This window comes from Bos indicus, chromosome 2 (genome assembly GCF_029378745.1).
Source record: "Bos indicus isolate NIAB-ARS_2022 breed Sahiwal x Tharparkar chromosome 2, NIAB-ARS_B.indTharparkar_mat_pri_1.0, whole genome shotgun sequence".
NCBI classification, from domain to species: Eukaryota; Metazoa; Chordata; class Mammalia; order Artiodactyla; family Bovidae; genus Bos; species Bos indicus.
In genome coordinates, this window is record NC_091761.1 from 108,922,883 (window position 1) to 108,943,800 (window position 20,918).

The window sequence follows — 20,918 nt, forward strand, 5'->3', positions numbered from 1 at the left end:
TCCTTCAGTGAAGACTACCTTTTCTCAAGTAAGTCATACGGCTAGATTAAGCTAGTCATACAGCTAGTCATAAAGCTAGATTAAGAGAGAACCATCCCATTCTGTAGACATCTGACTTGCCCATATCCAAAACTTCAGACTTGAGAAGAAAGCAAAGACTTTGGCTGAGGCATAATGTTCCATGGAAGATGAAACGGACTTGGTGTGTTTTAGGTTTCTCCACTCTCCTAGAGGCTTTCATCATCTCTCCTTCCACCTCCCTTTTTATCATTCCAAAGAAGATTATGGAAGATTCCAAATCTCACACTGTGAACATACTGTCAATCATCTTGTCCTACTGTGCAGTTGGCCAACTACCAACATGATTATGAGGTGAAAGGAAAATTTTTAAAATTAATTTTTATTGGAGTAGAGTTGACTTACAGTGTTGTATTAGTTTTTTTTTTTTTTTTTTTTTTCTGTACAGCAAAGTGAATCAATTATACATATATTCTTTTTTTACATTCTTTTCCCATGTAGATCTGGAGAAGGAAATGACAACCCACTCCAGTATTCTTGCCTGGAGAATTCCATGGACAGAGGAGCCTGGAGGGGTACAGTCCATGGGATTGCAAAGAGTTGGACATGACTAAGCAACTAACACACAGAGACACACTCATGTAGGTCATTACAGAGAATTGAGTAAATTGTTCTATGCTGTACAGTAGGTTCTTATTAGTTATCTGTTTTATAAATACTAGTGTGTATATGTCAATCCCAATCTACCAAGGGAAAAAAAAATTATCATCCTTAGATTTCAAATGTCTTTTATTATTTAAAATAAAATATTGAAGTTGGGTATTTAGTATGTGAAAAGCTCAATGAAGATAAACCTTTTACCCAGTTTCTTTATTTTTACATTAATTATCTCGATCTGTTATATTTTCTGCAGGTTACAGAAACAATGTTTCTCCTGTAGCCCTCAATTTCTTGATATAATTGCTATAAATTTAAGTACCAGAATGATTGCCTATTGCATACCCACCACTCAGCTTAAGCCAGATATGGAAGTTTGTCTTTGAACTCTGTAATGGAAATTAAGTGTTCATTATTAAACCTCAAAAGTGTTTATTAAAATGACATGATGATATGACAAGTATAAACCTTAAAAGCAGTGTTTATAACGTAGGTGACCTCACACCAAGGTACTTCATTTCTCAGATCGTTCTGAGCTACTTTCTTCACAGCCACTGCCAGCCTCCTGCACTTTTGTATCTGGAGACATGAAGACTTTGGGATATGTGTGGGCTCCAGACATGTAAAAACAGGGGCTGTATTGTAAATGTATAGGAATGCAAGGTATATCTGTGTGTTAATTTTGTATCCTGCAACTTTCTATATTCATTGATTAGCTCTAGTAATTTTCTGGTGGTGTCTTTAGGGTTTTCTTTGTAGAGGATCATGTCATCTGCAAACAGTGAGAGTTTTACTTCTTCTTTTCCAGTTTGAATTCCTTTTAATTCTTTTTCTTCTCTGATTGCTGTGGCTAAGACTTCCAAAACTATGTGGAATAGTGGTGGTGAAAGTGGGAACCCTTGCCTTGTCCCTGATTTTAGAGTAAATGTTTTCAATTTTTCACCATTGAGGATAATATTCACTATGGGTTTGTTGTATATGGCTTTTATTATGTTGTGGTACATTCTTTCTATGCCTGCTTCCTGGAGAGTTTTTATCATAAATCGGTGTTGAATTATGTCAAAGGCTTTCCCTGCATCTATTGAGATAATCATATGGTTTTTATCTTTCAATTTGTTAATATGGTGTATCACACTGATTGATTTGTGAATACTGAAAAATCCTTACATCCCTGGGATAGAGCTCATTTGGTCATGATTTATGATCTTTTTAATATGTTGTTGGATTCTGGTTTGCTAGAATTTTGTTAAGGATTTTTGCATCTATGTTCATCAGTGATACTGGCCTGTAGTTTTTCTTTTTAGTGTGGTATTTTTGTCTGGTTTTGTTATTAGAATGAGTTTGGAAGTTTACCTTCCTCTGCAATTTTCTGGAAGAGTTTGAGTAGAATAGGTATTAGCTATTCTCTAAATTTTTGGTAAAATTCACCTGTGAAGCCATCTGGTCCTGGGCTTTTGTTTGTTGGAAGATTTTATTACATTTTTGATTTCTGTGCTTGCAATGGGTCTGTTAAGATTTTCTATTTATTCCTGGCTCAGTTTTGGAAGGTTACACTTTTCTAAGAATTTGTTCATTGGAAACAATCCCATTCACCACTGAAACAAAAGAATAAAATACTTAGGACTAAATTTACCTAAAGAAACAAAAGACCTATATATAAAAAACTATAAAACACTGATGAGAGAAATGAAAGAGAATACAAACAGATGGAGAAATATACCATGTTCTTGGACTGGAAGAATGAATATAGTAAAAATGAGTATATTATCAAAGCAATCTATAGATTTAACACAATCCCTATCAAGCTACCAATGTTATTTTTTACAGAACGAGAAAAAATAATTTCAAAATTTGTATGGAAATACAAAAAACTTCAAATAGCCAGAGCAATCTTGACTAAGAAGAATGGAACTGGAGACTTCAGACTATACTACAAAGATACAGTCAGCAAGACAGTATGGTATTGGCACAAAGACAGAAATATAGATCCATGGAACCAAATAGAAAGCTCAGAGATAAATCTGCATGCCTGTGGACACCTTATCATTAACAAAGGAGGCAAAAATATACAATGGAGAAAAGACAGCAAGTGGCACTGGGAAAACTGGTCAACCACCTATAAAAGAATGAAACTAGAGCACTTTCTAACACCATACACAAAAGTAAACTCAAAATGGATTAAAGATATAAACATAAGACCAATAACTATAAAATTCATAGAGGAAAACAGACGCAGAACACACTCAGACATAAATCACAGCAAGATCCTCTACGACCCACCTTCCAGAGTAATGGACATAAAAACAAAAATAAACAAATGGAACCTAATTAAAATTAAAAGCTTTTGCACAACGAAAGAAACTATAAGCAAGCTGAAAAGGAAGCCTCCAGAATGGGAGAAAATAACAGCAAATGAAACAACTGACAAAGAATTAATCTCCAAAACATACAAGCAGCTCATGCAGCTCAATGCCAGAAAAATAAACGACCCAATCAAAAAGTGGACCAAAAAACTAAACAGACATTTCTCCAAAGAAGACATACAGGTGGCTAACAAACACACAAAAAGATGCTCATTATCAGAGAAATGCAAATCAAAATATCACAATGAGGTATCATCACACACAGTTCAGAATGGCTACCATCCAAAAGTCTACAAACAATAAATGCTGGAGACGGTGTGGAGAAAAGAAAATCCTCTTACACTATTGGTGGGAATGCAAACCAATACAGCCACTATGGCTAACAGTGTGGAGTTTCCTTAAAAAACTGTAAATAGAACTGCCATACAACCCAGTAATCCCACTGCTGGGCATACATATCGAGGAAACCAGAACTGAAAGAGGCACATGTACCCCAATGTTTACTGCAGCACTGTCTACAATAGCTAGGGCCTGGAAGCAACCTAGATGTCCATCGGCAGATGAATGGATAAGGAAGTTGTGTACATATACACAATGGAATATTACTCAGTTATAAAAATGAACACATTTGAGTCAGTCCTAATGAGATGGATGAAACTGGAGCCTATTATATACCAATACACTATATTAACACATACATATGGAATATAGAAAGATGGTAATGATGACCCTATATCCAAGACAGCAAAAGAGGTGAGGGTGAGATGAGTTGAGAGAATAGCATCAAAATATGTATATTACCATATGTAAAATAGATGACCAGTACAAGTTTGATGTATGAAGCAGGGCATTCAAAGCTGGTGCTCTGGGACAGCCCAGAGGGATAGGGTGGGGAGGGAGATGAGAGGGGGGTTCAAGATGGGGGGACACATGTACACCCATGGCTGATTCATTTCGATGTATGATAAAACTACCACAACACTGTAAAGTAATTACCCTCCACTTAAATTAATTAATTAAAAGAAAAAGACAGGGGCTGTAGACACTGGCTGACCACCTGCCCAAGATGGAGGCAGCCTGGATAGATTGTCCTGAAAGCTGGATGCTGTTGGTTTGCCGGGATCCCCTGAAGCACTTCCAAGAAGCTTCTTGTGTGTGGAAGGATGACCTTCTTCCATCAAGAAAATTTTTGAGTGAAATCTCCCATTATTTACTTTGAGTTATCTCACAATGTAAGAATGAGACGGTGCTAAGTCAGTGTTCAGCAGCTGCAGTCTCCTAACTATATTACAAAAGTCTCTGGCATTTTGTCTTGCCCAAAACAGCTCTACAATAATGACTGCTGCTCTCCTTAGGAGGAGACACACCGTGGGATGTCTTCACCAGTTCCAGGGAATTGGATGGGTGCTGACTCACAAAAAGTGAGTGATATGGGGAAAAATGAGTAATCTAGTTAGGCTTTAATGTATTCCTATTTGTATGGTAGATCTAAGTTTATTTTTTGATCTCTATCTTTCTTCAGTCCAGACAATTCCTTTTCCCCCTACGTTCATCTTATAATACACACAAACACACACACACACACCCCACCACAAACAACAACCACCTACCTGGCTAAACTCCATCAGCTTCTGTCTCATTTATCTCCCTTAACTGTCCTTGCACCCATAATATATCTCTGGATCCAAAGTGTCCCCCGGCTTGCAGGACATCACCCTTGCACATTCTGTTGCATAATCCCACTGACCCCATCCACGTTAGAATGACAGAGAGCAAGATTAGATCAGTGTCCTAGATTTTCACTCAGATATATGCAATTTTGTTGAAAACAAAAGACCCTTTCTTTAGTATCAATAGACACATAAGTAGGGAATTGTTTTCTCAAGGGTGTGAACCTCTGACCTATCTAGGCAGGAGGTAAGTAAACAAATGATGAAAGAAAAGTCTGCACGCCTCTCCAGGCCTGGGGGACAGCCAGAGCTAGAAGCTTCTTTGAGGAGCCAAACAGCTGTGTATGCAGGAGGTGGGGGAGGGGAGGTTGGAAAGCTAGGGGTGGGGTACTTGATCTTCTTGTTTCAGTGCTGGAGTCCTGGCATTGGCTTTGACTTTACTCTGAAGCTTTGGGCCCAATTCATCCAACTTCCATCAGCTGTGGATCAATTTCTAAATTGTTCTGGGAAAGCCACATAATGAAAACTTGTCAGTGAAGAAAAATGAGTAGCGTCCATTGTAGCCTGACTCATGACCAGTTACTAGTGGGGGTTTAATGTTCACCGGGTCTCCCTTAGTGGAATATTATATACACCACCTTCGTAATGTGCATGGTGGTGTGAATTAGCTTTTTGAAACTGCAGGAGAGCCTGTAATTTAGGGACTCGGGGCCATAACCACAGCAAAGGAAAGGATTAGGGTCAAAAATAGAATCATTCAAAAATATCATTGGAAGCATTTTTACCTAGTGTGAAGCTTTTGCCAAAAGAAAGAGCAGGCGGCATGCTCTTAACGCCTCCTTAGAGAACGTTAAATTCAGAAGTACCGCTTTGAATTTGTCAATATGATACATAAAACCTAACATTCTATGGCCATAATTAAATCACTTTAAAACCTCAATCTAAAACACAATAACACTTTCTTCAAATTATGTGGTTCTGTGCAAAGGATATGAACCCTTCAAGGACAGACATTTGGAAGTTCTGTATTTGAGATATTTGGTAAATTCTGCTGGTGGATAGGTAAGTTTTTTAAAGATGCAATTCCATTGTATGCAAATGAAATTATTTCTAACTCCTAAACAGTTGACTAGAAAATGTTGAAAGAGTTTATATGAACTGGGTGGGGATGCGTTCCATGCATCTGTTCTCATTATTTCTAAAACATATTATGAAAATCAAATCAGTTGTTTGCATGTTTCCCTGATTGCAGAAACAGAAGGCAGGGCTGGAAGATCCAAGTGTCTTTTTGCATAAAAAACAGCCATAAATCTGGGGTCTCCTACTGAAGGAGAAGAATTATTCAAAGGTTACAAATTTGATCTCAAGCTAAATAGAACAACAACAACAAAAATATAAGATACTCCAGGTAGCATTAGAAGGCCTCAGTTATCCTGATTTATTTTGGACCTGGTTTTGCCTACTAAATATTGGGTTGGCCAAAAATTTTGTTCAGGTTTTCTGTAAGATGGTGTGCAAACCCAAATGAACTTTTTGGCCAAGCCATGGCATCCTATTAAACTCACTGCTTATGGACTTTGTGCTTAATTCACAATTAAGCCACACTGTGAATTGCAGTAACCTCCTATCTCAAGAAAGTATTTCTTTCCACCTGGAAATAGACCATCACTTTCTACTACTCAGCATCATCCAGCTTTCTTAACTGGGTCTTGTTGTGCCTGATCTGGCCCCTGCTTTCCTCTCCAAGCTAATCTCCCAGGCCCCTCCTCCTCAATCCCTGGGCTTCATTCATCCTGGCCCTGAGCTGTCCCTAACAGATGGCAAGCTCTTCTGCACTTTCTTTTCCTCTGTCTGAAATACTGTTCCTCAAGCACTTTCTCATGACTTCTTTTTATTTCATTTAAGTCCTGGCCCAGTTGTTATTTTCTCAGAGATGCTTTACTTGACTACCTAAAGAAAGAGCCACTCTACACCCTGCCTCACTCTCAAACAGGTTATCAATTCTTTTTTCTTTACAGCACTTATCAGTACTAGACATCTAAGTAAAAAATGTATGTGCCATTCAATATTGTCTTTATCTCCATTAGAATGTCAAGTTCTGGAAGGAAGAACAATATCTGTGTTTTTGTGTGTGTGTGTGTGTGTGTGTTTAATTCACTGCTATATTTTCACCACCTAGAATTGTAGTAGATCAATAGATATTTCTCAAAATAGAGAAATGTGCATAAATAGTAGAGAAAAGAGAACTCTGAAAGAAAGAGGTACACACAGGAATATTCATAATTAAATGTAGTGCCTCCCAAATCCACCAGATCATAATAATCATTTCAAATGCTGAAAACATGCATACACACCCCCACACACACCCTTGCACACAAATTCTTGGGACCCATCTCAGACTTAGTAATTTAGGAACTTCAGAGAATAGCCCTGCCTTAATCTGCTCAGACTGCCATAGCAAATGCCATAGGCTGGGTGTCTCAAACAACAGGCATTTATTTTCTGGGGGCTAGAAGTGCCTAATGAAGATGTCTGCTTTCTTCCTGGCTTGCAGAAGGCTGACTCCTTGCTGTGTCCTCACATGACCTCTCCTGTTGCCTGGGAAGATAGAGAAATCTTTTGTGTCTCTTCCTCTTCTGACATGGACCTCAGTCCTACCAGCCCCACCCTTATGTCTCATTTAGCCTTAATTGCTTCTCTAAAGTCCCCATCTCCAAATACTATCACATTGTGGGTTAGAGAAGACTCTTGAGAGGAGATCAAACTAGTCAATTCTAAGGGAAATCAACCCTGAATTTTCATTCGAAAGACTGATACTGAAGCCGAAGCTCCAACCCTTTGGCCACCTGGTGCAAAGAGCTGACTCTTTGGAAAGGACCCTGATGCTGGAAAAGATAACTGGAAGAGGATGAGATGGTAGGATGGCATCATCAACTCAATGGATGTGAGTTTGAGCAAGCTCTGGGAGATGGTGAAGGACAGGGAAGCCTGGTGTGCTGCAGTCCATGAGGTCTGGACAAAAAGTTGAATATGAATAAGTGACTGAACAACAATCAAATATGAATTTTGAGGGAATGACATTCAGTCCATAACACCTCTAGGGATATATTTTAATAACATCCAAAGTTCTGTATAATTCTGAAGCCCTGGGAAGTCTGGGAAGCAGTACAGAAGAAGGAACATGACTCCCTGGCTGTATAAAAAACACTGCCATTCTTAGTGGTTGAATGTGTCTAATGATATGGGGACACATCCTTAGGCAAAGATTTTGATAATAAGCTAAAGTTTAGAGTATGTTGAAAGAGAGACTACAAGACATAGAGGAAAGCAACCAAATTCTAACCAAGCATTTTTAAAAATTGAAAAGTTTCTGTGTAGAGTCAAATTTGCTTCTCAGCCTGATGGAGATTGACCTTAATAGTCTATTTATTGAACAGTCTAAATGGGTAAGGGGCAAAAGGTAGGTGAAGAGGAATTGTATTATTGCTTTCTTTCATTTTTGTCTTGAAATATGTCCTGTCAAATCTCCCTTCTCTAATCTCTGTGGCAGAGCTCAGAGCTTGCTAGGGAAGTCTAGGTATTATGGAAGCTGGGCCAGCTTAAAACTTGAACTGAAAATTCTTTTTTTATTTCTTTGGTCTGCCTCCTCCTGGTCTCTGGTTTTGGAAGTGAAAAGAGTTGTAGTTCCCCATCCCCCTTTCTCATTCTCTTATTTTTTAGCTTCTCAGGGTTAGGAAGAGTGGTGGGAAAGATTAAAAGGACAAAATTATTTTCCATTAGTGGATGTTGTGATCTTCCTGTGGCCATCAATGCCCCTCTGGGTGGCAACAAACTTGGTATCTGCTTTCTGTTTTGAAGGAACATAAGTGATTTCTGTCGGAGAAGGCAATGGCAACCCACTCTAGTACTCTTGCCTGGAAAATCCCATGGATGGAGGAGCCTGGTAGGCTGCAGTCCATGGGGTCGCTAAGAGTTGGACACGACTGAGCGACTTCACTTTCACTTTTCACTTTCATGCATTGGAGAAGGAACTGGCAACCCACTCCAGTGTTCCCGCCTGGAGAATCCCAGGGATGAGGGAGCCTTGTGAGCTGCCGTCTATGGAGTTGCACAGAGTCGGAAACGACTGAAGTGACTTAGCAGCAGCAAGTGATTTCTATAAGAGGCCCACTGGGTGACATTTTTGCTTCAAAGCTCTCTACCGGAGGGATGCTCTATTTTGATCTCTTTTGAAATCCTCTTAGCTTCTTCTATGCTGGTAAAGAATCTACTTGCAATGCAGGAGGCCTGGGTTCGATTCCTGGGTCAGAAAGATCCCCTGGAGAACAGAATGGCTATCCACTCAAGTATTCTCATCTGGGATATCCCATGGACAGAGGAGCCTGGTGGACCACAATCCATAGTGTTGCAGAGTTGGTGAGAAATGAAGCAACTTAGCATGCAGTATGCATGAGCAATATTGGGCTTCCTGGGTGGCGCAGTGGTAAAGAATACACCTGCCAGTGCAGAAGATGCAAAAGACGTGGGTTAAATCCCTGGGTCAGGAAGATCCCTTGGAGTAGGAAGTGGCAACCCACTGAAGTATTTTTGCCTGGAAAATTCCATAGGCAGAAGAGCTTGGCAGGTTATAAATATAGTCTAGGGGGTTGCAAAGAGTAGGACATGACTGAGTGTGTGTGTGTGCACACGCACACACACACACACACACACACACACACGGTGCAGTATTGGACCTACTGAGGGCATGAGATAAAATAGCAGATTGAAACAGCAGATTTCAGAGTACTCAAATGTAATATTGCTTTATAAAGCTCAATTACTATAAATTTTATCCAATATAGGTGTTAAAATAATTGAAATAAGCACTCCAGTTCTGTTCTGTAGCATTTCAAAAAAAATTGCACAGCAGAGTTCTCAGGTTGGGAAAAAGAAACAATCAGAAAACTGGATCCTTTAACATTGACATTACCTGGACAAGGTCTCTAATAGATTTTTCCCCTCAACCTCCATTTTTAGCACTCTCAAAAAATTCCCAATAGCCATAAGTCCTTAACTTCAGCAGATGGCCTCTTTATGGACATTGGACTTCATTCAAATTTAACCTTTGAGGACAGCGCCAGCTCTATGTTTCTTTTGATATTTAAGCATTACCTTTTGTCAAAGACTAGTTTTCACTCCAGTCTGGAGTCTGTTATGTCAGAGGGGGACATAATGTGTGATTTTCTGCTTTCACCTTAACTGTAAAGGCGAACTTCAAATTTCAATTATAAGTAATAGTCTATAAACCACCACATAAAAATGTACAATGTTCATTCTGAATACTTAGTCGTATTCTTTCTCATTAGAGAGCCATATTGAACAATGGGACTTTGCTTGCACATGTTAATGAAAGTGCCATGCCTGTAAAAAGCCATAAAATGGGAGCCCAAAACAAAAGGCTTGAGAAATTTATAGAAAGATTTTAGTTTTTATTGTAATCCCCCTGAAATAATGGTATACACAGTGCCTTTTAAACCCATGCCATGACTAAAGAGAGCACAATTGGGAAATAATAGACTATTCCTTTATTCACACACTCTCTTTACCTCCGTGCACCCTGGCACCACCCAACCTCATCAGCTAAGAATTCAACTGCAGCACTAATTACAAAATTAGGAATTAGAATTTGGACTTTTACAGAGTAGTTATATTTTCTATAAAAAAAGAATTCCACAGGCATGAAATACAAAGAGCTGAATAAAAGATAATAATAGAAAATTAAGAGTGAGGGGGAAAATGCCAGATAGTAATCTTCACAGTTTTACAATAGATTGTGTTTAGCTGCAAAGAACAGAAAACTCTAGTACCTTAAATAAAGGAAAATCTTGGAGATGCAGCATGATATGATGCATGGCTCGATAGTGTCCTCAAGGACTCAGGTTCCTTTCAACTCTCTATTCAGCCATTTGTCCTCAGAGGCTACTTTCCTCATGGTTATAAAATGGTTGCAGTAGTTCCAGGCATCCCATCAAGATCTATGGAAGAAAGACAAAGTCTGATTTTTTTATTGTTTTGTTTTGTTTTGTTTTTTTTCCTTTAAATCAGTCAGGAAAACATTTTCTAGAAGGCCCCTAGCCTTTATTTCTCCATGGCTAGATTTGTGTCACATATGCATTTCTGGAACAGTGATTAGTCAAAGAAGTAGGACCACCAGGAGTATATTAGAAAATTTCCTGGGGGCTGCCAATAGAGCCAACTTCCTAATGAAACTAAAGACTGAGCAGAGGAGGAGGAAAATCTAAATACCTTTAGGGCTCTGCCAGCATGAACAAGGCAGGTGAGGGTAGGGAATAGTAGTTGGATTTTAAGTCTCCAGTATCTGTTCTGTATTTCTCATTATTAAAAAAAAAAAGTTTCATTTTTCTTTTGAAAGAGTTTGAGCTATAAAATGTTCAACTTCTGGAACTATTTTGTCCACTTTTATTGAACACTGTAGAGGTGAGGCCCCAGTTCACATGCTAGGGAAATTCAATACCTACTGTCCATATCTTGGTGGATATTGAAGAAGGAATTTCAATTTAGTTCTTCTAGCTGAGTCCAGCTTTTTTGTGCCAGACCTCAAGCCAACCTCATTGACTTCTGTAGCATTTTCACTGCTGACCTCTACCCTAGCCATATTTCCTCCAATCTTGAAATTCTTCCTTCTCTTAGCATTTATAATGCTTATCTTCCATTCTCCCTTTTTTCTTTCTTTGGTTCTATGATCATCTGTTTCTGAAGACCAAGTCTTTAGATCAGGTTCTCTACCTCTATTTTTGCTCCTTTAGAAATTTAATCTACTTTCAGGATGTAAATAGTCACCTCTAAATAGCATAGCTCAGAAATAGCTACTCCTGTGTTTTATATTTCCCTAGAGAAATCCTCTCAAATTGAACATAACCAAATTATTTCTCAAGTTATCACCAAATTGGTCTTCCCAAACTGGTTGGCTCTTCTGAACTTAACAGCCAGTCATCAGTGGGGCAGAACTCAGACTCAAAACTTTGTATCACGATTCACTAGTTTTTACTCTGCTGTTTTAGTTGCTAAGTCATTGTTTTAGTCTGTAAGTTGTGTCCAAGTCTTTTGGGACCCCATGGACTGTAGCCTGCCAAGCTCCTCTGTCCATGGGATTTTCCAAGCAAGAATACTGGAGTGGGTTGCAATTTCCTCCTCCAGGACACTTTCCTGACCTGGGGATCGAACCTGCATCTCCTGCATTGGCAGGCAGATTCTCTGAGCCATCTGGGAAGCCTCTAGTTTTTACATTAGCTTTTGGATTATTCAGCAGATCCTTCTGTCTTAATGTTTTCTACTAAGAAGTCCTTCACATTAACTTCTTAAATGAGATAGTGCATATAAAATACTTGACACCCATGCCAGCCAAAAAGTGAGAAATGAGTACATAATTATTACTGTTGTTGTTACAATTATACAGAATATCATAATTGGCTTATAGGGAAATTCTTTGAAGTATTCTTATTTGTGTGTCACATCTCCTTCTGCCAGCACTTGCACCATATTAACTTACTTAAGATTTTTTTTTGATTCTCTAATTCCTGTCTGCTTTAGCACTAACATCAACAATACTCTATATAATCTTATATCCCAAGGTTTTGCTATTGACTTAATGTAAATCTCTCCTTCTATAGAATCGATCAATTTTTCGTTTCTTCCTTTCTTGCTCTTCTTGCCTGCTTAACTCTACATTCAGGATTTAGTATAAACTGAGAGTTTAATCCAACTGTGTCAGTGTACTGATGTGAAAACTAAGCACCACAGAGTTGTTGTGGGTCAAGTGATCACTGAGCCTGGGCTCAAACCCAGATGCTTTGTCTCCCTATTCAAAGCTCTTTGTAATTCACCAAATCTATTAATGCAGCATGATATTGCTGCTGACATATTAAATTCATGATTGACTAACTCTACTGTTTTCTTATACTTGAAAGTGAAAATGTTAGTCATTCGGTTGTGTCTGATTCTTTACAATCCCATGGACTCTAGCCCACCAGGCTCCTCTGTCCATGGGATTCTCCAGGCAAAAATACTGCAGTGGGTTGTAATTCCTTTCTCCAGGGGATCTTCCCAACCCATCAAATCCATGTCTCTTATGTCTCCTGCACTGGCAGGTGGTTTCTTTACCATCTGAGCCACTTTTTATGTAGATGATTGCAAATTCATTTTTGCTGATGTCCTTAAACTTTTGACTCAAAACAGGGGATATTAACTTAGCCTCAATAAATCCTTTGTATTATTTACAGCTTAGTGTTATGGTCAACCAAGATCACAGCCTTATATCCAATCTTTATGTATTTACTGCTCTTTGAAGCTAAATGCTATAGTGGACAACAATTCTTAGCACTGAGTAGGATTCTTTAACCACCTGCAAACTTGATGTTCCCCCAGGACAGAGGTTAAGGTGCCCACTTTGGTTAGTCATAAATGATATAATTTTGTTGTACTTATATTTAAAGTAAACTAGTGAATCTAGCCTCAAATAGCTTAATGCAATTTTTACCTGACCTCATGGTCAGAATTGTGTATAATGTGGCATATAGTCACATAAGCAGTCCCAAAGGCACTTTTACCATGATTCTATTTTATAAACTAGGGGGAAAGAGGAGGGGTTGAGAAATAATAAAGAATCAGAGACTGAATCTACAGTCTAGGACAGGCTTATCCATAGCTTCATGTCAAAATGGACGTATCTATAGCTTTGGTCTTCAGCTTTCCCCAAATGATGCAAAGACTAATAATTAGATCCTTGTTATCTGAATCTGTAATTTCCTACCAACTTTCTCATTTACATCATAGTCTTCCTATTTGCAAAATGAGAATGGTGATCAGTTTAACTCTCAGAACCAAAGAAAAAGAGAGAAAGGAAAATGAGGTTAAGAGAACAGGAAGGAAGAGCATGCATGATCTTTGTTTTAAAAAGTTTTATGTTGTAGAACATCTGGATGAGTTCAGACCCTATATATGACTTTATATCAGATACTGATACCTTCAACCAGGAAACAGGAAATATAAGCTATCCAGAATGCTGTCAATAAAGTCTTTCCAAGACAGAATCAAAATAGAAACAAGAGCAGGAAGACATAAATGAAACAACATCTTTATTTTCAATTACTTTGGCAATGTCTACTCCACAAAATTCTTTATTAGCAGTCTCTCACAGTCACGCTTAGATGTCAATATTGAGTCCATGCATGGGGATGAGAGTGAGGGCAGCCTTGGTGGGAATGAACCAGCCAACTGTGATCAGCAGTATGGATACAGTTGCCCCAGAATGCTGCCAAGTACAAAATTAGTTTGCAAAAGAAAAATTAGTTGTTCTTAAACCAAGAAGATAATTACAAGTTAGCCATTAGCCCACATTTCTGATTGCACTGTACTATTCTGCTGGTATACTCAGTATCATTTGGGTAAGATGTTGGTATCCTTCTTTAAGTCTTCATACATTATCTGGCTTCATTCTTCCTTCATTTGTTTAGGAATATTTGGCTATTAATGAAAACAAAACTGTCTCCAGAGACAGAAATTGTTTTCAAACAGTCTCTGAGCTGACTCTGACTTTTTGTAACTGCCTCTTCTGTTATTCATATCTCTGACCTATTTTGTTTAAGTGCATCATTGCCTCAAGGGAATCACTCTTTCTTATTATGACATGAGATCCAATTATCCAATGAGTCAGTATCACCCCAGAGATTATATACATATACATATATATATATATATATATATATATATATACACACACACACGTTTTGCATGCAACTTTAGAAAGAATGAGTTAGTTTTCCCCTGAAAGATTCCTAATAGATTCTCTTATAAAAGTAATCATTCATAGCACAAATAATTTCTTATTTAAATTGTACCCTGACCCATCATATGTTCACTTAGTTCAGTTCAGTTCAGTTCAGTCTCTCGGTTGTGTCCGACTCTCCGTGACTCCATGAATTGCAGCACACCAGACCTCCCTGTCCATCACCAACTCCCGGAGTTCACTCAGACTCATGTGCATCAAGTTGGTGATGCCATCCAGCCATCTCATCCTCTGTCATCCCCTTTTCCTCCTGCCCCTAATACCTCCCAGCATCAGGGTCTTTTCCAATGAGTCAACTCTTCGCATGAGGTGGCCAAAGTATTGGAGTTTCAGCCTCAGCATCAGTCCTTCCAAGGAACACACAGGACTGGTCTCCTTTAGGATGGACTGGTTGGATCTTCTTGCAGTCCAAGGGACTCTCAAGAATCTTCTCCAACACCACAGTTCAAAGGCATCAATTCTTTGGTGCTCAGCTTTCTTCAAGTCCAACTCTCACATCCACATATGACCACTGGGAAAACCATAGCCTTGACTAGACGGACCTCTGTTGGCAAAGTAATGTCTCTGCTTTTGAATATGCTATCTAGGTTGGTCAAAACTTGCCTTCCAAGAACTAAGTGTCTTTTAATTTCATGGCTGCAATCACCACCTGCAGTGATTTTGGAGCCCAAAAAGTAAAGTCTGACAGTTTCCACTGTTTCCCCATCTATTTCCCACGAAGTGATGGGACCAGATGCCATGATCTTTGTTTTCTGAGTGTTGAGCCTTAAGCCAACTTTTTCACACTCCTCTTTCACTTCCATCAAGAGGCTTTTGAGCTCCTCTTCACTCTCTGTCATAAGGGTGGTGTCATCTGCATATCTGAGGTTATTGATATTTCTCCCGGCAATCTTGATTCCAGCTTGTGCTTCTTCCAGCCCAGTGTTTCTCATGATGTACTCTGCATATAAATTAAATAAGCATGGTGACAATATATAGCCTTGATGTATACTCATTTCCCGATTTGGAACCAGTTTGTTGTTCCATGTCCAGTTCTAACTGTTGCTTCCAAACCTGCATATAGGTTTCTCAAGAGGCAGGTCAGGTGGTCTGGTATTCCCATCTCTTTCAGAATTTTCTACAGTTTATTGTGATCCACACAGTCAAAGGCGTTGGCATAGTCAATAAAGCAGAAATAGATGTTTTTCTGGAACTCTCTTGCTTTTTCAATGATCCAGCAGATGTTGGCAATTTGATCTGTGGTTCCTCTGCTTTTTCTAAAACCACCATGAACATTTGGAAGTTCACGGTTCATGTATTCCTGAAACCTGGCTTGGAGAATTTTGAGCATAACTTTACTAGTGTGTGAGATGAGTGTAGCTGTGCAGTAGTTTGAACATTCTTTGGCATTGCCTTTCTTTGGGATTGGAATGAAAACTGACCTTTTCCAGTCCTGTGGCCACTGCTGAGTTTTCCAAATTGGCTGTCACACTGAGTACAGCACTTTCACAACATCATCTTTCAGGATTTGAAATAGCTCAACTAGAATTCCATCACCTCCCCTAGCTTTGTTCGTAGTGATGCTTTCTAAGGCCCACTTGACTTCACATTCCAGGATGTCTGGCTCTAGGTGAGTGATCACACCATCGTGATTATCTGGGTCATGAAGATCTTTTTTGTACAGTTCTTCTGTGTATTCTTGCCATCTCTTCTTAATATCTTCTGCTTCTGTTAGGTTCATACCATTTCTATCCTTTATCGAGCTCATCATTGCATGAAATGTCCCCTTGGTATCTCTGATTTTCTTGAAGAGATCTCTAGTCTTTCCCATTCTGTTGTTTTCCTCTATTTCTTTGCACTGATTGCTGAGGAAGGCTTTCTTATCTCTGTTTGCTATTCTTTGGAACTCTGCATTCAAATGGGAATATCTTTCCTTTTCTCCTTAGCTTTCCACTTCTCTTCTTTTCACAGCTATTTGTAAGTTCTCCTTGGACAGCCACTTTGCTTTTTTGCATTTCTTTTCCATGGGGATGGTCTTGATCCCTGTCTCCTATACAATGTCATGAACCTCCGTCCATAGTTCATCAGGCACTCTGTCTATCAGATCTAGTCCTTTAAATCTATTTCTCACTCCCACTGTATAATCATAAAGGATTTGATTTAGGTCATACCTGAATAGTCTAGCGGTTTTCCCAACTTTCTTCAATTTAAGTCTGGATTTGGCAATAAGGAGTTCATGATCTGAGCCACAGTCAGCTCCTCATTTTGTTTTTGCTGACTGTATAGAGCTTCTCTATCTTTGGCTGCAAATATAATCAATCTGATTTCTGTGTTGACCATGTGTAGAGTCTTTTCTTGTGTTGTTAGAAGAAGGTGTTTGCTATGACCAGTGTGTTGTCTTGGCAAAACTCTATTAGCCTTTGCCTTGCTTCATTCCATATTCCAAGGCCAAATTTGCCTGTTACTCCAGATGTTTCTTGACTTCCTATTTTTGCAGTCCAGTCCCCTATAATGAAAAGGACATCTTTTGGGGGTGTTAGTTCTAAAAGGTCTTGTAGGTCTTCATAGAACCATTCAACTTCAGCTTCTTCAGCATTACTGATTGGGGCATAGGCTTGGATCACCGTGACATTGAATGGTTTGCCTTGGAAATGAACAGAGATCATTCTGTTGTTTTTGAGATGCATCCAAGTACTGCATTTTGGACTCTTTTGTTGACCATAATGGCTACTCCATTTCTTGTAAGGGTTTCCTGCCCATAGTAGTAGATATAATGGTCATCTGAATAAAATTCACCGTTCCAGCCCATTTTAGTTTGCTGATTCCTAGAATGTCTATGTTCACTCTTGCCATCTCCTGTTTGATCATTTCCAATTTGCCTTGATTCACGGACCTAACATTCCAGGTTCCTATGCAATATTGCTCTTTATAGCATCGGACCTTGCTTCTATCACCAGTCACATCCATAACTGGGTATTGTTTTTGCTTTGGCTCCTTCCCTTCTTTCTTTCTGGAGTTATTTCTCCACTGATCTCCTGTAGCATATTGGACACCTACAGACCTGGAGAGTTCCTCTTTCATTATCCTATCATTTTGCCTTTTCATACTGTTCATGGGGTTCTCAAAGCAAGAATACTGACGTGGTTTGCCATTCCCTTCTCCAGTGGATCACATTCTGTCAGACCTCTTCACCATGACCTGTGTGTCTTGGGTGGCCCAACACGGCATGGCTTAGCTTCATTGAGTTAGACAAGGCTGTGGTCTATGTGATCACATAGTTTTCTATGTGATTATGGTTTCAGTGTGTCTTCCCTCTGATGCCCTATCGCAACACCTTCCGTCTCACTTGGGTTTTTCTTACCTTGGACGTGGGATATCTCTTCATGGCTGCTCCAACAAAGCACAGCTGCTGCTCCTTACCTTGGAAAAGGTCACCACTCCTGACCTTGAACATGGAGTAGTTCCTCTTGTCCCTCCTGTGGCCGCACAGCCACTGCTCCTCAGATGTGTGGTAGCTCCTCTCGGCTGCTCCTGTGCCATTGCAGCCTTAGTTCACTTAGGAAAAAGCAGTTATTGATCAAATATTAATGTGATTAAAAGCATTTCTGCTTCCCTAATTTAATAGTGAACTAGTAAAATCATTTGTGTTTTACCTTTTGTAGTTCCTGTTCTTCCTAAATTTAGAAGATCCATTACTTTAGAATGAGTTCAACAGAAAAGATCCATTTTAGTCATACTGATGATGGTTAGATAGCATCACCAACTCTTGCAAACTCCAGGAGATAGTGGAGGACAGAGGAGCCTGGTGTGGTACAGTCAGAGGAGCCACCGAGACATGAATCAGCAACTGAACAGAACAAGTCATACTGTCTGTGTGTGTATGTGCTCACTCAGTCATGTCTGACTCTTTGCAGCACCATGGACTCTAGCCTGCCAGACTCCTCTGTCCATGGAATTTTCCAGGCAAGAACACTGGAGCTGGTTGCTGTTTCCTACAGGGATCTTCATGACCCAGGGATCCAACCTGAGTTCCTTGAGTCTCTTGCTTTGTCAGATGGATTCTTTACAACTAATGCCACTTGGGAAGCCCTCATACTGTCTAAGGTTGCAATATATTTTTTCCACCCCTGAGAATATAGGATCATTCTAATTATTTCAATTCTAATAAAAATATAATTTTTCACCACTATCAGAAAAACTACATATCCAATTGTCTATTTAGTTTGATTTCTGTCCCTCTTCCTTATTTTTTTTAAATTAATTTTTATCATATTATAGTTAATTTACAATGTTATGTTAATGTCTGCTCTACAGCAAAGTGAATCATTATACATATATAATACATGTGTGTGTGTGTGTGTGTATACATATATATATATATATATATATATATATATATATATATTCCCTGGAAGGAAAGTTATGACCAAGCTAGACAGCATATTAAAAAGCAGAGACATTACTTTGCCAACAAAGGTCCATCTAGTCAAGGCTATGGTGTTTCCAGTAGTCATATATGGATGTGAGAGTTGGACTATAAAGAAAACTGAACACTGAAGAACTGATGCTTTTGAACTGTGGTGTTGGAGAAGACTCTTGAGAGTCCCTTGGACTGCAAGGAGATCCAACCAGTCTATCCTAAAGGTGATCAGCCCTGAGTGTTCATTGGAAAGACTGATGCTGAAGCTGAAACTCCAATACTTTGGCCACCTGATGGGAAGAGCTGACTCATTTGGAAAGATTGAAGGCAGGCAGAGAAGGGGATGACGGGGGTTGAGATGGTTGGATGGCATCACTGACACAATGGACATGAGTTTAAGTAAACTCTGGGTGTTGGTGATGGACAGGGAGGCCTGGCGTGCTGCAGTCCATGGGGTCACAAAGAGTCAGACACAACTGAGTGACTGAACTTAACTGATATATATTACATGTCTAATGCATGTACACATCTCTTTTTCAGATTCGATTCCCTTATAAATCATTACAGAGTATCAAGGAGAGTTCCCTATGCTATACAGTAGATTCTTATTAGCTATCAGTTTTATATACAGTAGTGTACATATGTCTGGCTTCCCAGGTGGCTCAGTGGGTAAAGAATCCATGTGCAAGGCAAGAGATGTTGGAGATGCTGGAGACATGGATTTGATCTCTGGGTCAGGAAAATCCCCTGGAGGACGGCATGGCAACCCACTCCAGTATTCATGCCTGTGAAATTCCATGGACAGAGGAGCCTCTCAGTCTGCAGTCCATTGGGTGGCAAACAGTTGGACACAACTGAAATAACTGAGTACACATTCAATGTGTATGTCAATCCCATCTCCCAATTCATCCCCTGCCCCCTTTCCCCTTTGGTAACCATAAAAGGTTTTTTTCTTTTTTTTCTACATTTCATACTAATTTCCACCCTAAGATCATCTCTACTAACTCAAAAATTATTTGGTTGTAAAATTTTATATTTGTAAAATATATATTTGAGAAGAATGCCTTGCTGAGTACATGTGAAACAGTGAACAAAAAGATAGAAGGATGGAAATTGAAAGGGAGGAAGAAGAAGGTCATTCTATGATGAAAGTCCTTGGGAATAGTGGTTACTTAAATTCATCTTTTCATTTGCTACCTTCCTTGGGGTCCTTTGTTCTGTTACAATCTCCTTGAATTGGAGAGTAGCTACTTAACATCTCTGTCACTTTGTGGTCCAGGACCTTAGATAATGGGAAGCAGACATTTATGATTTGCTTGCAGCCTGTTCATTGAAGTCAGTCAGATTCTAAATTAAAATTACTTTATTTTTCTCACTGCCTTTGCATCATCTCTGTAAGAACTTTTATCCTGAAATTTGATAATATTTGCCATTTGTCCCATAGCTTTCTGGTGACTCTTTTTTATGAAACATTCTAGACCAGATTAGTCCAGGTAAAAATGTCAATCTCATGTCTAGTTTATATTTATTTCCTTGCCTCTCCCAAGCCCCAGCCCGTATTGAACATGATGAACATAAGGGTAAGGATATGGTCCAAGCTGCTTCTTCACTTCTTTCCTCCTGCTATTTTTAGCTCCTCTGGTCTGGGGGCCTAGGAGAAAGGCTTGGAGTCTTTTTAATTAAATTGAGATCACATTTTAATACTGTCTTGGGTGTACCTACTTCCTGGCCAGTGTTGACTGGTAATTGGCAAGCTATAAGGATATGGATCACTAGTGAGGGGTGTGTGTGTGTGTGTGTGTGTGCATGTTGCTGGGCATTTAAGGGGAGACTAATAGGGAACAGAGGCCCCTGGAATAACACCCTGCTTTCAGACTTTCCAGTCCAGTACCACTATGCAAGGCACCTCCTCTTGCAGTTAGACTCTGACATAGGAGGAAACCATTTCTGTTGAGTACAGGTAAGAA